This window comes from Dioscorea cayenensis, chromosome 4 (genome assembly GCF_009730915.1).
Source record: "Dioscorea cayenensis subsp. rotundata cultivar TDr96_F1 chromosome 4, TDr96_F1_v2_PseudoChromosome.rev07_lg8_w22 25.fasta, whole genome shotgun sequence".
Lineage (NCBI taxonomy): Eukaryota > Viridiplantae > Streptophyta > Magnoliopsida > Dioscoreales > Dioscoreaceae > Dioscorea > Dioscorea cayenensis.
Genome location: NC_052474.1, coordinates 14,909,018 through 14,921,351, shown reverse-complemented (window position 1 = coordinate 14,921,351; position 12,334 = coordinate 14,909,018).

The window sequence follows — 12,334 nt, the reverse complement described above, 5'->3', positions numbered from 1 at the left end:
TAAGTGTCTTTAGTCCCTACTCTTTGTGGATACGATACCCACTCATCTGGGATTATTACTTCGACACTTGTGCACTTGCGGTTTACACGCATATTCGGACGTGTCAAGTTTTTGGCGCCGTTCACTCTAATGGTGTGGTGATTACTTGCACCGAGTGTGGTGGAGGACATGCTCCCTCCGATTGCTCGATATCTATTGGTGATGCATCTTTGGTTGAGAACGTCGATTTCATGGGTAATGGCATGAGGAATCAAGGAAATCCATACAGTAATACTTACAATCAGGGTTGGAAGAGTCATCCCAATTTCTTGGAGCAACCAAGGTCAACAATAGGCTTTAAGGCCACCGCGTTTTGAACAACAATAGCAAGCCCCAAATATGGAAAGCAGAGTTTCAGGTTTGGAGTCCCGAATGAACGATTTGGAGAAGGCCTTAACTAGGTTTGTGCAATTGTCAGATACAATATTTTAATCAATTGAGGCTACACTTCGAAACCATGCTGCCTCTTTGCATAATCTTGAAAATCAAGTGGGGCAGATTGCGAAGTCTCTATCGGAAAGGCCACATGGAAGCTTACCAAGTAATAAGGAGACCAACCCTAGAGAGCATGTGAAGGCGATCACTTTGAGAAGTGGTCGTGAGGTTGAGGGTAAGTTTCCGAGTGAGAAGCCAAATGAACACGCACCCGAGGTTATAGAGGTTGAGAAAGGAGCAAGCAAAGAGAAGGAGGTGGCACCCCCACCTTTGAAGCCAAGAATCCCTTATCCCTCTAGATTGAAGAATGACCAAGGGGATGAACAGTACATTAAGTTCCTGAGTTTGTTCAAACAACTCCACATTAATATTCCTTTTGTTGAGGCATTGGCCCAAATGCCTAAGTATGCAAAATTCTTGAAAGACTTGTTGACCAAAAAAAGGAATTTAGAGGAGAGTGCTTCAGTGATTTTGGATGCATCTTGCTCGGCAGTTTTGCAAAAGTACATGCCGAACAAGAAGAAAGACCCGGGAAGCTTCATCATTCCGTGTAATATTGGCAATCTAGGTGAAGAAATGGCATTGGCGGACTCAGGGGCCAGTATCAACATCATGTCATACACCTTCTTTCAAAAGCTAGGCTTGGGCGAGCCTAGGCCTACTCGGATGGCTTTGCAATTGGCGGATCAAACGGTGAGACATCCAAGGGGTATCATCGAAGATGTGCTTATCAAGGTGGACAAGTATATATTTCCTGTAGACTTCGTAGTGCTAGATGTCGACGAGGATGCGGATGTACCCTTGATACTTGGGAGGCTGTTTTTGCGGACTTCCAAGGCATTGATTGACATGGACGGTGGAGAGCTAACTTTGAGAGTTGGAGATGACAAGCTCACATACCACCTTGCTGAAGCCATGCGGCATTCTCTTGACTTCAATGATACTTTATATTTTCTAGACACTACTGATGAGATTATTGATGAATACATGCAGGAAATGTTTAATCCGGATCTATACGAAGGCGTGTTCGACCAAGAGGAGGAAAATGAAGAAGTAATGATGCTTGGTTCGACGGAAGAAGTACCATCTACCCCGGGGATCTTGAAGGAGGTGGTCCGGAAATTGAAAAGGGCTAGGAGACGCCACTGAAAATGCTCCAAGGCTGTTGGAGAAGTGCGTGAACCGAACAAACTAGGTGAATCATTGCTAGGTAGTCCTAAGACCAACAATTCACCCTCTACCCTCAAGAGATTTTGCTCATCATGTTTCCAAGTCATGGGTAAGAGGGCAACTTTCATCTATGAGCCCTCATGAGGATAAGACAGGGTATGTCAAGCTGAGTGACGTTAAACAAGCGCTTTCTTGGGAAGCAACCCAAGTGTTTATTGTTTTCTTAATTTGGAAGTTTAGTGTTGATTGAATAAATTGTTGAGTGTTGGTGTCTTGATGTTTTATATTTCTGCTGTGATTTTATCGTGGGTTTTCAAGTTCATCGTGTGTTTTCATCGTGTGTTTTCATGTAAACATGTTCAGAAATTTTCTGCAGAGCCTGCAGAATTTTCTAAGGCATCTAGAGAAAACACGCGGGCGTGTGGAATTAACACACGCCCGTTGTTTGGTATTTCGGGCTCATCCAGAGAAGGCACAGGGGCGTGGACTCGCCCCTGTGAACGACCATGCAATCCTCGCACGTCCGTGGATAATTTCCGCATGGGCATGTGAATTCCTGCAGAGATTGGTAGATTTTCCCAAAAGCACACAGGGGCATAGACTCGCCCTTGTGGGCGACTTGTGAAAATCGCACGGGCGTGGGTAATTTCTGCACGCTCGTGCGAATCTCTGCAGAGGAGCTCTCTTCATCCCGAGAAATCACAGGGGCGTGCGCTTGCTCCTGTGAGTTGGGCTTGTGAATGCCCACGCCTGTGCGGAATTTCCACATGGGCGTATGACAAGGTCCCCTTGCGTATATCCCGCAAGTGCACGGGTTTGTCAAAGTAATAATCCCGAGTGAGCGGGGTCGAATCCACAGGGAGTAGGGAGTAAAGACACTTAATTCGATTCTTAGCTATGTGGAGTATCAACAATGATAAGTGTGGTAATGATTCAATTCTCAGAACTTAAAAGCAACAAGTAAGAGAGCAAAAGTAAGGAGGAGGCAAGGCAATCGATAAAGATGGGGTACTCGGATGATGCTTCACCTAGGATAGTCACTTCAAGTGCAAGAACTCTCTATTATGCTTCCTAATCAATGCAATGGTAAGTCGTAGAAATCCTTACATACATAGTCCCAAATCTAAGGTCAACTATGCCTAACTCTATACATGTCCCGGAGGAGAAATCGAACAATCTCAACACCTCGCACTCGCATAGAGTTGCAATGAGCTCTAGGGATTCCAAGTGATAAATCTCTTCCTAGATTTAGACCTAACCCTTTGGTCCAGGCGGAAGTTCCCTAGCCACAATTAAGCCCTAGATACTAAGATCATCTCAACGTTTCACTCCATTGCATGCGCAACTAGGCCCCAGCGGAGGTTCATCCCTTAGACCATTCACTCTATTATGACCGCAAAGAACTCGAGGAACGGTGGTAGAATATATCACGTCGGAGGGGAAAGGGGACGCTCCGGTACCTCTCGACTCACCCTCTCAACCCACTCCAACGTAGCTTTGTCTAACGCTCGTGGTGTGTCACTTACTCACTAGGTTACCAACAAGAACTCTAAACCCTAGTGTCACTCTAGGGGAAATGTTCATACAGTCAAGCATTCAAGGTTGGAACTCATAATAAACATCAATTTTTTGAAAGCATAATAAAGAAGTTCAATGAAGCGAATACATCCTAGGGTTCACAATCACCCAAGTACCCACTAGGGGTTTAACTCTCCATGGAGCTAAGTACAATCAAAGAAATCGAATGTAAAAGTAATGAATCCATAAAGAAACCCCCTTGATGGTCGTGTCGATGGTCTTGTGGAAAGTCCTCTACTCATCGTCCAAGGATTCCTTCGTCCGGTATAGGATACGCCTCGATCAAAGCTTCCTTACCAACCTTCTTCCTAATGTAATTACAATGTCAGAGCCATAGAACCTCTCCAAAACCTTGGCCAATACCCCTCGAAACCCTAGCCGAAGCCCTCTCGCAAGTTGGGGAAAAGATGGAGAAAAGAATACCAAAATCGGGTCTGAATCGGCTTTAAATAGGGCTGGAATCGGGCAACTCCACGGGCGTGGAATATACACGCGCCCGTGCTAAATTTCCACACGGGCATGGATAATTTCCACACGCCCGTGTGGATTCTCTGTTTCTCTGGTTTCTCGGCCGGCTGTGAACAGTGCTGCTACAGTGCTTGCTACGGTGTTGCTCCAGTGCTCTGCTACAGTCTTCGACCTGAATAACTTCCCAATTCCATACTTTCATCGGGGTAACGCAAACGGGCACATGTTCACGTCGTGAATCACTTGCTTCTTCAATGATATATATGTTGGTGGAGCTCCTGTTCCTGTATGCATAAGACGGAATGCTCTAGTGTGACTGCCTTTGTGCCCCTCCAAATGGATGTGCTCACTCGAATGCGAGGAGGTTGGCACACACTCTAGCATCTCACACCTGTCCTATGTCTTCACGTTTGAACTTTAGCAAGATCTCCTCCAAAATAAGTGCATTATAATCCACATTGACCTATTTCCTTCATACTCAACTTCACAGCCCTACCTGCGTAAAAGTAACATAAAAACACACATATTAATGTAAAACTTTAGAAAAGTAATGCTCAACATAAGGAATGAACGCTTCGCATTCATATCGCACAAGCACTTATCAGCGTACGGAAGACTTAGCAATTTTTTTCGGATGTCCAGAGCAGCCACAGGGGCGTGCGCTGCCCTTGTGGGTTGGGCGCACAGGCGTGGGTATTTCTCACACGCCAGTGTATTTGCGTTTAGAGGCAGTGAGTGTTTTCCCAATAGCACACAGGGGCGTGCACCTGCCCCTGTGAGGCTTTCCTGTGGAGCTACACGGGCGTGTGTAATTTTCGCACGCCCGTGTAGATGTACAAAACTCTAAGAGGCACGAGTCCTTTTAAAAGGATTATCATTTCTCCTCACCCTAATATCCTCCAGTTGTCTGAGAGCACTTCTACATTGTTTCCCGAACTCATATCGCCAATTTGGAAGGATTTTGCTTCGTTTTTCGGCCATTTTCAAAGCTTTCTTATTTCAACTCCACGGTAAGCCTTATCTTTGATTTCCTTCACAAATTCATGATTTTCATCGATGAAACTAGTCAATAATGCTTTCGTTTCTTCAATTAGAATGATTATTTATATTTAGAATAAAGTAAAAGTGTTGTAATGGTGCATTTGTGGAGTTTGAAGCATGGTGCGTGCGTTTGTTCACGGCCCATGGATCCACACGGGCGTGCGGCCATTCCGCACGACCGTGTGGATTTCTACAGCTATATTTAATTAACTTGTTTGATCAATTCGCTTTCAATTTTTGAAGACTATGGCACCCAAGTCAAAGCAAGCTGATAAGAGACCGCAAGAGTCGTCTCCTGAGTCCGAGAGCATGAGATTCATTATCCCCGAGCATCAGGCCCATTTTGAGCGTCTGTCAAGACTTCGGTTCGGACAAACTTAGTTCTTGGACACGAGTATATTGAGAGATTTGCAGCAGGTGGTGATACAGACAGAGATAGCAGAGGCCCGAGCAGAGATTGCCGATATTAGGGTCTGCACAGGCCACACAGTATATGGAGTTCATGGCACGTTTTCGACACATTACAACAAATCGGCTAGTCATTTGTCCTGCGGCCGAGGACTCCTTAGGCCCCCTCGGCTTCTCCGGCACCTCCATCCCCTATTCCGGCACCAGATGACCCACCATATACTTCATCACCAGCACCAGCAGTAGAGGATCCAGAGCGCGACATCGACACTTGATTTTATGTTCCTCGTCTTTTACTTCCACATTTTATTTTGGACTTGTATACTCAGAAAGGACTTTCCTTCTGAGTTTATTTTCATTTTGTATCTTGAGTTGTATTCATTGTCTTATCTTTTATATACTTGAGTTATGTTTGTTTTTATTGTGCTTCACTGAACCCCCTCATTTATGCGTGTAGATGGTCTTATCATCATGGGAATTGAGACTTTGTCATGAGCACGGCCAAGGTGTTTCGGCACTTGGCCTTGTGAGCTTCACAACCCATTGGAACAACACTCCCAAGGACTTAGCTCCATCAAATGCAACACTAGGAGTCAGGAGAGTATTGTTTTGATTACTTCTCCCACATCTGAATTTAATTGATTTACATTATGAATGAGCTTGCATGTGTACGTTGGGGACAATGTACAACTTAAGTGTGGGGGGGAGTTTCATAGTGCACGTATCTCTTTTATACTAGTTTTGATTGATATATATGCTCACATAGCCAATGGCGGTTCACCTTAGTTGCATTGATTGTATTCTTGAGTTTAGGAGAATTTTTAACATTGAATGTTTTCATACTCTAGTTTTTTCTTGAATTTCTAGGAATGTTTGCCCAATCGACACTTTTTGCACTATTCACTCTTTGAACTCTTTTGGAAACTTATGTTTGATGTATAAGGGACTAGTTTTAGTGGTATCTTGTGTTAAATCTGAAAAAAATGGAAAAAATAAAAAGAAGGAATAAAATAGTTTTATTGTTTATTTGTGGTTGTTGGGTGGAAAGAGCTACCACCTATGAAGTATGAAGCTACTCTCATAAGTCGGATACTAGTTATGCCTTAATGAGAGAAAGAGCTATCTCATAGGATGACTGAAAGCTACCACTCCGGTAGAAAGAGCTACCACCTTGAAAGTGTGAAAGTCACCTTAGCGGCCGCTTGTGAAAGGGCTACCTTAGAGGATGTGTGAAGCTACTACCACCTTTGAAAAATTTTGTTATTTTTTTGTAGATAAATAAGTTCATTGTACTTAGAGCATTGAGGAGTATACTTTGGGTTGTTTAGAGTGAGTGCACACACTTACACGATTTCGGGTTTGCCGTCCTTTTTGATTCAAGTTTTTAGCTAGAACATTGATTTTTCGTATTTAGTATTGAAATTTCCCTTACTTGTAGAATACTCTCTTTGTATGTTTTGGTGAAAATAAGGCCAAGAACTTCTAATATTTCCTTCGTCTATGCTTTAATGTTTTAATTTTTGCTTGAGGACAAGCAAAATCTTAAGTGTGGGGGAATTTGATAAGTGCTTGTACGATAAGAATACAAAGTGTTCTTTCCTTGTGTTGAGCATTACTTTTCTCGTGTTTTAACACTAATATGTGTGTATTTATGTTACTTTCACGCAGGCAGGGTTGTGAGACCGATTATGAGAGAAAGAAGCCAATGTGAGTCGTAATGCACCAATTTGGAGGAAATCTTGCTAAGGTTCAAACGCGAAGATATAGGTTGGGGTCGAGATGCAGGAATGTGTGCCATCCTCCTCGTATTCGAGTTAGCACAACTATTTGGAGGGGCACAAGGACAGTCACATTCAAGCATTCCGACTTGTGCATATAGAACAAGATCTCCACCAACATGTCCGTTATTGAAGAAGCAAAGCGATCCATGACGTAAACGTGTGCCCGTTTACGTTACCTCAAAGAAAGCATGGATCCGGGAGTATTTTGGGCCAGTACTGTAGTAGGGTACTATAACAAAAAATGTAACAAGAATACTGTACCAGCAATGTTCACAGTCGGCCAAGAAAACAGGAAAACAGAGAATCCACACGGGCGATTGGAAATTTCACACTCCCGTGTGAAAAATCCACAGGGGCGCTCACACGGGCGTGTGGATTCCCGATTCCAGCCCTTTAAAATCCGATTTTAGCCCCGATTTCAGCATTCTTTTCTCCACCTTTTCCACAAGTTGAGAGAGGATGGCGGCTAGGGTTTTGAGAGGTATTGGCTAGGGCTTTGGAGAGGTTCTACAGCTCTGACATCGCGCACTGTTTGGATGAAGGTTAGTGGGACACTTGCGACGAGTAGAGGACTCTCCGCAAGACCATCACCACGACTAACGAGGCGGTTTTCTATGGATGCTTTGTTTTTACATTTGATTTCATTGATTGTATCTAGCTCCATGGAGAGCTAAACCCCTAGTGGTTACTTGGGTATTTGTGAACCCGAGGATGTATTTGTTTCATTGAATCTCTTTATTATGCTTTCAAATAATTGATGTTTATTGTGAGTTCCAATCTTGTATGCTTGATTGTATGAATACTCCCATAGAGTGACACTATGGTTGAGAGTTCTTATTGGTAACTCTTGTGAGTGAGTGACACACCATGAGAGTTAGACAAAGCTAGATTGGAGAGGGTTGAGAGGGTGAGTCGAGAGATAGCGGAGCATCCTCTTTCCCCTCCAGTGTGATCTATCCTACCTCTATGTTCCAAGAGTTCTTTGAGGCCATAGTAGAGTGAATGGGCTAAGGGATGATCTTCCGCTGGGGCTTAGTTACGAGTGCAATGGAGTAAAGTGTTGAGGTGATTTTAGCACCTAGGGCTTAATTTTGACTAGAGATCTTCCACCTGGACCAAAGGGGTAGGTCTATACATAGGAATAGGGTTTATCACTTGGAATCTCTATAGCTCATTGCAATTCTATGCGAGTGCGAGGTTGAGAGGTTATTTAATCTCTACTCCGGGACATGCATAGAGTTAGGCTTGGTTGACCTTAGATTTGGGATCATGTAATTAAGGATTTCCATGACTCATAGTTGCATCCATTAGGAAGTATAATAGAGGTTCTTGCGTTTGAAACGATTGTCCTTGGCGGATCAATATCCGGGTACCCCATCTTTATCAATTGCCTTACCTTCTCCTTTACTTGTGCTCTCTATCTTGTTGCTTTTATTTTCATTATTACATATTTTGTCACACATATCACTATTCATTTTTCTACATTAGTTAAGAAACTATTTAAGTGTCTTTATTCCCTACTCTCTGTGGATACGATACCCACTCATATGGGATTATTACTTCGACACCCGTGTACTTGCAGTTTACACGCATATTCGGACGTGTCAGAATCTCTACTAATTTTTATGTCAATACTATATTCCTATGTTTTCTTTTCGGAATGCCTCCTATTTTTGAATAAAAATCATAATCCTAGGTTTCCTTTCGGAATGCCTCCTATATTTCAATAAAAAGTTGAAACCTATGTTTTCTTTTCTTAATGTCTCCTATTTATCTTTTTTGATTCAAAAACCTAATCCATTCTTTTCTTTTCAGAATGTTTGCTATTTTTGAATCAAAACAATAATCCTATGTTTTCTTTTTGAAATGTCTCATGTTTTTCAATCAAAACCCCAATCCTATGTTTTCTTTTTGGGATGGATCCTATTTTTGAATAAAAACCCAAATCCAATGTTTTCTTTTAGGTAATGTCTGTTGTTATTTAGTCAAAAAACTATCCTATGTTTCTTTTTGTAAAGTCAACTATGTTTGTATCAAAAACCTAATCCGACGTTTTCTTGTAGTAATGTGTCATAATTTTTAGTTTTGAATCAAAACCCTAATCATGTGTTCTCTTTTCCGAATGCCTAATATATTTGAATCAAAACATTAATCTTATGTTTTCTTTTCAGAATGACTACTATCTTTCAATCAAAACTCAAATCCTATGTTTTTTTTCTTAATGTCACCTATTTATCGGTTTTCAATCAAAACACTAACCTATGTTTCCTTTTAGGAATGTTTCCTATTTTTCAATCAAAAAACCTAATCCTGTCTTTTTCTTCGGAATGTTGGTATTTTTAATCAAACCCTAATCCTATATTTTATTTTTGGAATGTGCCCCTATTTTTAAGTTTTGAATCAAAACTATATATCCTTTATTTTGTTTTCAGAATGTCTCATTTGTTTGAATCAAAACCCTTATTCCATCTTTTATTTTGTCAATCTTTGCTAATTTTTAATCAAAAGCCTAATCTTATGTTTCCTTTTAATAATGCCTCCTATTTTGAATTAAAACCCTAATCCTGTGTTTTCTTTTTGGAATGCCTCTGATTTTTGAGTGAAAATCCTAATCTTATATTTTCTTTTGGAATGTCTGCAATTTTATAATCAAAATAATAATCATATGTTTAATTTTCATAATGTCTCATACTTTTTAATCAAACCCTAATCCTAAGTTCTTTTTAAGATTGCATCATATTTTTTAATCAAAACCCTAATCTTATGTTTTTTTTAATGTCTACTATTTTTGAATCAAAATAATAATATTATGTTTTCTTTTGAAAATGTCTCATATTTTTCAATCAACACCCTAATCATATGTTTTTATTTCGGAATGGCTCCAATTTTTTAATTAAAACCATAATCCCATGTTTTCTTTTTGGGAAAATTTGCAATTTTTGAATCGAAACACAAATCCTTTGTTTTCTTTATAGAATGTCTACTATTTTTAAATCAAACCTTAATCCTATTTTTTTCTTATAATATTTCTCCTATTTTTCATTCAAAACACTAAGCCTATGTTTTCTTATAGTAATGTCTCCCGTTTTTCATTCAAAACCATAATCCTATGTTTTCTTTTCGGATTGCCTACTATATTTGAATGAAAACCCTAATCCTATATTTTTATTGTTTCAAAATGTCTTCTATTTTTTCGATCAAAAACCTAATTCTTTCTTTTCTTTTTGGAATGTCTGCTATATTTGAAACAAAACACTAATTCTATGTTTTCTCTTTTCGAAATCTGTCCTATTTTTCAGTTTCTCCTATTTTTCATTCAAAACACTAATCGTATGTTTTCTTTTTGAAATGTCTCCTATTTTTGAATAGAAATCTTAATCTTATGTTCTCATTTTAGAATGACTCCTATTTTTGAATTAAAACACTAATCTAATGTTTTTCTTTTTGCAATGTCTCCTATTTTTCAATCAAAACACTAATTCTATGTTTTTCTTTTTGGAATGTCTACTATTTATTGGTTTTCATTCAAAACCCTAATCCTATGTTTTATTTTTGAAATGTCTCCTATTTTTCAATCATAACACTAATCCTATGTTTTCTTTTTGGAATATCTCCTATTTTTTAGTTTTGAATAAAAACTATAATCATTTGTTATCTTTTTGGAATGTCTCATATTTTTTAATCTAATACCTAATCCTAAGTTTTCTTTTTGATATGTATCCTGTTTTCCAACTAAAACCCTATTACTATGTTTTCTTTTCACAATGTCACCTAACTTTTGGTTCTCAATAGAAAACATAATAGTATTATTTCATTTCAGAGGGTCTTTCCAGTTTCCAATCAAAACTCTAATCCTATGTTTGATTTTCGGAATGTCTCCTATTTTTTGATTTCCAATCAAAGCACTAATCCAATGTTTTATTTTTGGAATGTCTCCTATTTTTCAATTTTGAATCAAAACCATAATCCTTTGTTTTCTTTTTAGAATGTCTCATTTTTTAGATCAAAACTAGAATCCTTTCTATTATTCTTGGAATGTTTGCTAATTTTTAATCAAAACCCTAATCTGATGTTTTCTTTTGGGAATGTTTTATATTTTTCAATCAAAAACCTAATCCAATGTTTTCTTTTCGGAATGCATCATATTTTTTAATCAAAACCCTAATCTTATGTTTTCTTTTGGGTATGTCTGCTAGTTTTGAATCAAAACAATAATCCTATGTTTCTTATAGTAATGTCTCATATTTTTTTAAATCAAAACCAAAATCCTATGTTTTTCTTTCAAAATTCCTACTATATTTGAATCAAAACCCTAATCCCATGTTTTCTTTTCATAATGTTTCCTATCAATCAATCAAAACCTGAATCCGATGTTTTCCCTTTTCTGTGTCTCTTATTTATCAGTTTTTAATCAAAACCCTAAGCTATAATTTCTTTTTAGAATGTCTCCTATTTTTCAATCAAAAACATAATATTTTCTTATCTTTTTGAAATATCTACTATTTTTGAATCAAAATACTAATCCTATGTTTTTTTTTAGGAATGTGTCCTTTTTTCAGTTTTGAATCACAACATTAATTGTTTGTTTTTTTAGGAATGCCTCATTTTTTTATTTAAAACCCTAATCCTATATGTTTTTTTTTTGCAAATATCTACTAATTTTCAATCAAAATATAATCCTATGTTTCCTTTTCGCGATGCCTCCTATTTTTAATTTAAATCCTAATCCTATGTTTTCTTTTCAGAATGCCTCCAATTTTTAAATCATGCCCCTAATCTTTTGTTTTCTTTTCGAAATATCTCCTATCCATCAATCAAAACCCTAATCCTATGTTTTCTTTTCGAAATGTCTCATATATTTCAATCAAAACCCTAATCCTATTTTTTTCCTTTGGCAATGTCACCTATTTTTTGGTATTTAATCAAACCCCTAATCCTATCTTTTCTTATAGTAATGTCTCATATTTTTCAATCAAAACCGTTTTTCAATCAAAACCGTAATCCTATGTTTTTTTCTTAGGAATGTCTACTATTTTAAATCAAAACCATAATCCTATATTTTCTTATAGTAAATGTCTCCTATTTTTTAATCAAAACCCGAATCCTATGTGTTCTTTTCGGAATGCCTACTATATTTGAATCAATACCCTAATCCTAAGTTTTCTTTTCGGAATGTCTAATATTTTGCAAACAAAATCCCGAATTCTATGTTTGCTTTTCTTAATGTCTCCTATTTATTAATTTTGAATCAAAACCCTAACCTATGTATCTTTTTGCAATGTCTCCTATATTTCAATCAAAAACCTAATCTTTTTCTTTTGTTTATGGAATACCTGCTACATTTGAAACAAAACCCCTAATACTATGTTTTCTTTTCGCAATGTGTCCTATATTTCATTTTTTAATCAAAACCC